Here is an 8,215-nt window from a genome sequence, read left to right as displayed (position 1 = left end):
CAAGACTAGGCCTAGCCAAGGTCTTTCTCTGGATGGACCTCTCCCATTGACGTGCCTTTTGATGTGCTTATGATACAGTCCAACACTCTATAAAGTTCAACATATCTTGCAATTAGAAGTTCAGACCTCCAATATACTTTGAGACTAACTGTTCCTCACTTTCACAGATGTCGTTTCGTGCAAAAAAATCATGAAATTCTTCGGTGTATTGGTTCACTGAACGAGTTTCTTGCTTAAGGCTTTGGTATTTCTGATAAAGTTCTCGGTGATAGTTTAATGGTAAGAATTAAGTATGGAGTTTCTGCTCCATGTGCTCTCAACGCTCAATCGGGACGCGACCCTGATGTCTGCGCGTTTGCTTGAGCTATCGCCACCAGGCTGCAGCTCGACCCTTTAATTTAAGGGATATCAATCACACACGACGATCTTCAGGGACTTCCTTAAATTCAAGAATTTCATGAACTTCGTTAATCCAATCTAGGAATTCTTCAAGAGTTCCAGTTCCCTTGAATTTTGGGATATCAAAATGTAAGCCTGAGTCCCAATGGGATCTCCTAGGCTGTAGGTTATCTCTCTTCTCTGAACTTCGTCAGTGTGACTCAAATTCATCATCGGAATCATATGAATGAGTTTCAAGAGTTCCTCAAGAACTGTGCAAACTTCGCTTATCTCGCAGATTGTTAACTCTAGCATTTTCAGCCATTTGATGAGTTAAATCTTCAACTCGGTGATTAGCCTTGGTGAGTTATCTTTGCAAATCCCACACCTCATATCGATGGTCACGATCATCGTTTCCTCTATTAAAATTATTTTGACCTCGACCGCCCATTCAACCCGCCATGGTGAATGGTTTCTAAAAAAAATTTGACCTCCCACTGCATCGCGAATCATGTCGGATTGAAAAATCCAACAACCCTCGCTTTGATACCAAAATGATGCAATGGTACGGTGTGGACTCGGTTGTAAACACCCCAAATTTTCACTCACCTCCCCGACATTTTCACCAAACATCATCATTCAGCCTTTGAAATCGCTGGAGGGCAAAATGGTCATTTTTTGAGCCCGGACCTTGCAAAAGTCAAAATTTCATCTACAACTCTCAAAATTTCTCTATTTTTAGCTCAGATGTTCAAAATTTTACTCCTAACAGGAGACAGGCATCTCCAAGTCTTGGTTCAAGATTATATTGCATAAGACATGACATTGCATATCATTGCATGAGCATTTCATATCACTGCACTGCACAACATGTCATTTCGAGGTCCAGAACTCTTGATTTCAAAATTTTCAATCCAGATTAGAATTTTAACTCTTTTCGAATTTGATTTCAAAACCCTGGGTCTTCAAAATTATCAATCCTTCCCATTTTACCCCCAGGACTCTGAATTTCAAAATATTTCCTCAGGAAAACAATCTGGATAATTCTCAATAAAGTTCAACTCAAATTTTGCCTTTTGTCAGCTATTTCAACTATCATTTCTTTACAAAATCGCCCTGCAGGGGCCAACTCTTTCCAAAAATTCATGTTTTACCCATTAGTCCAAATTTTATGAAAATTCCAAAAAGAAGTTATTGTTTTATCCTTATTTCAATAAAGAAGCAATGTGGGACCCACACTTAGGTGGTGTCACACAAGCTTTTCTTTTGAAAATTTGAACTTTGAAAAACCCAAAAAAATAGGAGCCTTGTCCCCTGGATTGGCGCCACATGTCACCTTCTCTCTTCTGCCATCCTTTGACACGTGTCAGTGTGGGGCCACCTTAAGATGCCGCCACATGTCATTAGTCATCCTCTTCATTTTATGCCACGTGTCAATGTCTACCATCTTCACCCTGTGCCATGTGTCATTCCAAGGTCACCATGAGATGCCACGTGTCATGTGTTGTCCTGTTCACAAAAGGTAGAGCTTGTCTCCCCTGAGGTGGCACCATTTGAATTATGTCTCCTGCAAGTGACACATGTCACTCTCTCCTTTCCTCAGGAAAAGCAAGTGACACGTGTCAATCTCTTCTCATTTCAGAAAAAGCAGAGGACACATGTCTCCCTCCTATTTTTCTCAGAAAAGTAGATGACACATGTCATCTCCAGCTTCCTTTAGAAAAAGTAGAAGACACGTCACTCCCTGCTTTTCTCAGAAAAAGCAAGTGACACATGTCACCCTCTGCTCTTCTCAGAAAAAGCAAGGGACACGTGTCTCTCTCTGCTTTCTTCAGAAAAAGTAAGTGACACATGTCACTTTCTGCCTCCTTCAAAGAAAGCTAGAATTCAAATATTCAAACTCCAGGCTGAGGTGGCGCAAATCCTGAACTTCACCTTTTCTATTTTGTGTGAGATGGTGCCACGTGTCCCTTTCCCTCCTTTTCCTCCCTCTTGCCACATGGCATTGTAGGAGCCACCCTGAGGTGGCGCCACATGTCCATCCTCCATTCCTCCAGGGCCAACCTCCATTTGAAATTCAAATTCTCCTCTGAGGTGGCGCCATTTGAGAAGGCCTCTCCAGACAGCTGACACTTGTCTGCCACATGTCCAGACCTCCCTGCATCAGAAAAAGTAGAACCCCCCCCTATGAGGTGGCGCATTTTGCTTCCTCCCTTCATGTTCTCCTGCCACATGGCATCGTAGGAGCCACTCTGAGAAAATGCCACATGTCAGCCTCTCCTTTCCTGCAGAAAAGTAGAATTTGAATTCTTCTGAGGTGGCACAGTCTGCTTCCTCCACTCCTATCCCTCTGACACATGTCAAGCACCTCCAGAGATGGCGCCACATGGCATGCTCCTACTGCTTCCAACTTTACACCTCAGAACACCTTTTGAGGTGGCGCCAATCCAGAGTCCCACTTGGCTTCAAATTTTATTTTTATTTTATTTTTAATAAAAGTAGCCCACCATGAGGTGGCGCCACCTGAGGGATCCCTGCAAAAGCCAAATTTGAATTTCAAACCCCCAGATAGCACCCCCTGAGATGGCGCCACATGGAGGGCTCAGATTGAGCCTGTTTGAAATTTAAATTTTTTTCAAAAAATCTATAAAAACAAGGCTCCATGCCCAGCATAGAAGGACCATTTTTTTAGCTCTTGTGAACTTGGAAATTCGACCTAGCCTTCCTGAAAATCCGATTTTGCACTTTGGAATTCACGCCCCCTGTGGCTCAGTGAAGAAGACGGTGGGTCGATTTTGGGGAACCATCCGAAGCCCGGAGCGAAGGACGAACAAAGCTCGTGATAGCCGCTCTTTCAAGAGCTCCTACGCTGCCTAACGAAGCAATGTGCACCTCTTTTTCGCTTGATTTGATGCCATAGTTCGATTCGAGAGTCGTTTGAAGAAAGAGCTCATCCGAGAGATGGATTGAGCTATTCTCATAAAATGACATACATAAAAATACTCAATTATGCTTATTTGATGATTTTTAACATTCATGTAGTTAGCTAGGTTTAATTTGCATTTTATTTCATTAATTTAGCACGTTTCATGAATTAATTAGAATTAATTTAGCATTTATTTTAATTCTGCTCATTTTCAGTAGTTCTCTATTTTTGTCAGTCAGTCCACACGTCATTTCATGCATTTATTTTTTATTAAAAATCTCAAAAAAATCACGAAATGCGCCCTTAGGTGTCCCTAGAATTGTTCCAAAAATTCGGAGGCATTTGAATTCTTTTACTGTGGTAAACATTCAAAATGGCAAGTTGGGTTTTGTTACCCGGGATGCGTTTTGAAAATCATTTGCCGACTTGTAAAATCGAGATGTTCCTCATGGGAGATTCGATTTTTGATTCGAAAGATGTTCTGAATTCGGGAGAATGTCTAGTTTTTAACCTGATGTTCTCAGATTTTTCTGATTTTTTTTATATCTGACAAAAATCTGAGAGTTTGGGACACGTGTCAGAGCCTGATTTGGGCCTCTGAGATCTTGGATCGACTTAGGGCTATGGGTTCTCTTTGTTTGTTGCTCCAAATCCAAAACCGTAAAAAGTGAAAGTTATGTCCGAGGTGTCCTTTGTTTGAATCTGAAAGCATGTGATTTTTAGAACAGTAGTGATACCTGTTGCAGATTTTTCTTTTCAGTCTTCTGTTTTGTGACATTTGTCTGTCCTGTTGATTTAGGCAGAAAAAGTTATATTTTATCTGTGTTTCTGTTGATCAAATGCCAAAATCACGAACATGAAAGTTGTTCATATAAATGTCTTGAGTATTTATGTTAAATATCATAAATTTGCATGGCCGTTTTCTATTTTTTTGGCATTTTACATCAGATTAGGGTGATTTTAACCTCTGTCAGAACTAAATACCTGTTATTGAACTCACCATGGCTCAAACCCCGAGGCTGTAAAAACCAAAAATGTTCCATTTCGGGTCCTTTAACAGTCTGCAAAATATCAGAAGTTTTCATGGTGTAAATCTTGCATTATCATATTAAGCATTGCATTTGGTTCGGATCCATAGGCAAAATCCATCATTTTTAGGACTTCCTTTAAATTTTAGCATTTAAATCATATCATTTCGTGATTTTTAGCATTCTAGGCTGTTTATCAGAGTAATTAGATGCTTCATACCGAATTTGGTGTAATTTGGAATCCATTTGAGGTTCGGATTAGCTATAATACCAAAACAGGGTCCCGCAGGACCCGGATCCAAGCGAAAAACAAGCGAAATTCGTTATTTTGGATAAATTGCAAAATGTCAAATTTTGATTTTACAGTCTTAATGTGTTTAGCAGCATGTCATCATGTCTCTTACTGCATTTTATCATCATTTGATTCAATTTGAATTTCAAAATCTCAATTTTATCAAAATTTCCTTCAAAAACCCTGATTTTAAAGGTATCACTTTGATTTTAGGGGTATTTTGGTCATTTTGACCACCATTTCGAATTTCAAACTATTTTACACTGAATTTCTTGCATTTTCATCATTTCAAATATCAAGGAAGCATGAGAATAGGGTTTATATCCAATTAAATCCAATAATTTCATAATATTATTGGAAAATCTTGGAAAAACCCACATATTTGAGCTAACCTTATTTCAAGTTTGGCAGGGACATTCAAAAGAAGGAGCTGAAGTCTGCAATTTCCATTTATTTCATTTGATTAGTGATGTAATAATGTAAATATTGGAATAAGAGATTTAATTTTCTGCTTAGACTAGGATGCATATCATATAGTTTGAATTTATGCAATATCCTGTTTCTACGATTCATGCATTTTATTTCAAAGCACTGTGGATGTTCACGAATGGCACGTGCACCAACTTTTAGGGAGTTGATGGACTCGGTGGAATCCATATTTACGGCCCTAGTCGGAATATGGACGAGACCCAGATCCATCATCTTTCTACTAGTCACATTGGGCCTACACTCTTAGGCTGTCTTAAAAATGCACATCATATTTCCAATATTTCCAAAGTATTGTGCATTAAATCAAATAAACTCTGAACATATTCATGGCCACAGTCAGAGTATGTGAAGGATTTATTTTGACTTAATACACATTTTTCCAACAAATTTCTTAGAAAATCTTTCAAAGTGCATTCATACATTCATATCATTTGCATCATGAAATTCTTGGTTTTCCCATGATTTTCTTAAGAAAACTTCATTCTCAAGAAATCGATTTCTCAAGAAACTCTAAGGATTTTCCAAAATCGGTTTTCCCAAGTCAAGTTTTTCCACAGTTTTCCCTAGAAAATGTTATTTTCTTAAGACTTTCAAAAAGAGTTTTCCAATCTTTCTCCAAGATCAAAATCGATTTCCAAGGATTCCAAGGGTAAAATTCCCAGGATTTCAAATTTCCCAAGTTTTGAATTTCCTTCTCCAATGAGTTTTCCTATAAATTTTCCATCATTTTCCTAAGAAAACTCTCAAAGTCCAAGTTTTCCTAAGAAGTGTTTCCCTTTTCAAATGTTCACCTTTTTCTCAAGAATCACTTCTATTTTCCCAGGATTTTCAACTATTCATGATTTTCCCACGTCTTTACGAACTTTCCCGTGATTTCAAAAACCCTTTTTCCTCTGAGTTTCCTGAGAAATTGACCTTTTTCCTGAGAAATGTTTTTCCACTCCAAAGGTTTTCCAAGCATATATCATGTTTTCCCAAGCCGCATTTCCAAAATCTCATAGCACATGCCTGAATTCTCTGTGCATTTAGGATAGAACACAATTTCGATGATTTCACTAAGTCAAGCACAATTTTGGTCCTTGGTTCGATTACCCCTGTTAAAGGCGGCAGGAACAGTCGAACCTCGTACCGACAGGTCAAGCCCCATCCCATGGATTTTCCCGCAATTTTCAAAACGGAGGTGAGTATTTCAAAACATTTTCCAAAATCCGGTCAAGTTTGAAGCGCGAAAGCGTTTCCCCTCTCTCTCTTCCGTAAGGAAGGGGAAGACGGGGGAAAAATTTCGCGACGATAACATCAGTACACACCGATCCACGATCCAGAATTCAACGAATCCAAATGTACGTGAAAGCTTAAAAGATAGAGAGTCCGAATAGAACTCTGAGAAACGGGTTTTTGGGACCCGAGTACTATACTTCGATAGAAATGATTCAAATGAAAGTTGTGCGTGACTCGCACAACTTTCCAATGATTCCAGAAACACCAGATTCAAAGCAGAAACGTCCATTCCATGGAGTCAAAACCGGGATTGCTAAACAAGTCCAATATAGACCGACGATTTTCACAAACAGACTGTTCGAAGGGATTTTCGACCCCTCAAACGATGGAGTTTGCAAAAACTCACAACTAACAAAACAAAGGTAAGATCCAGACTTTTCTAAAACACTAAGAATCAGAATTTTCTGAGTTTTCTATAAGCATCTACAAATTTTTTTATTTATGAAATGATATGAGTTATTGTTGTAGGAATTAAAATTCAAATATTCGACAACAACAAAAATTGATATTTTTAAGGAACTTAGGCAATGATTCAATCAAAACTCAAAACATGAAAGATGTAGATATGGATTCTATATTTCCACAAAATAAAAAAAAATGAAATTTCATGCAAGGAATCTTCAGACAACTAAAATATACCGAACACTACTATGAAAGTTCTGTAACAGGAATGTAACAGTGGACTTTCGACAGTCTGACAACTTGACAACAAATTTCAGGGGTTCAAACGAATGATTCTAAAAAAACTTTCAACTATAAAGTTATAGGAAATTGTTTTAGCTTTTCAGGAAGCTAAAGAACATGAAACTCCATTCAGTATTGAGTCTGACACGGATGTTTTATCAGAGACACCTCTGTTATCTCGTAATAGCATTTTGGTTTTTTTGATAGGGTCCGAGTTCATTCACACACAACAATAATCCAAAAAAACTTAAGACCAAATGAGACAAATTATAACATAAAACACTTCTAATCATGTATTCACAACTCTCTAATGATCTAATATAACTTAGCAATGATAAATCATGAACAATCGTAAAACAAATGCGAATAAAAGTGTCAAAAGAACTAGAACAAAGAACTGATGGTGATATCCGGGTTGGGATCGATAATGGCTGCCGTTGGGAAGCAAGCGACTCCACAAGATGAACCTGAACAGTAGGAATGGATTCCAACAACCATGAACAAGTTGTCACAACCACCACGAGAATGACTTCTCAAAAGCTCACTCTCCACACTCACAAGGTGATACACAGTTTCACCTTCTTCTCTAAGCAATCTTCCACCAAACATCCACACTCCAGAAATCCTAGCCAGCTACCAAAAAAACTCATGAATTCTTCAAAGAAGGAGCAGACCCCCTTTGCCTTGGTCGACGTCCCCAATTAAAAGCATTGTGGCTTGGGAAGGGTCACAATAAAGAGGCCATGGGCCTTCCCAAGCCTTGCGCCAAAAATGAGCGTGCAAGGTATTATTTTTTGCCATGAGCTAATAAATATTCAACAATCCATTTTTTTTACTTTGGACTGGTCAACAAGATTTGAATGAGGTCCAAGATGGACCACACTCATGTGGCGCCAACTAGGATCCCTCATTGAATATGGATCTTGATCCAGATCCAGATCGTGCAGTTAAATGGATCCTGCACCAACACATTAGAGAAGCAAATATGCGAAAAATAACAAACTACCCTTGGACCCCATACACCCTCTAGTACCACAAAAAAAATCATACAGGGTACCAGAACTATCCGGATCCGTAGAATCTGGCTCCTAAAAAAAATAAAAAGATTACATGAAATAACTATTGTCGATACAATATCCA

Source organism: Nuphar pumila, chromosome 15 (assembly GCF_984573655.1).
Source record: "Nuphar pumila chromosome 15, dmNupPumi1.hap1.1, whole genome shotgun sequence".
Lineage (NCBI taxonomy): Eukaryota > Viridiplantae > Streptophyta > Magnoliopsida > Nymphaeales > Nymphaeaceae > Nuphar > Nuphar pumila.
Note: the sequence above shows the minus strand (reverse complement) of the source record.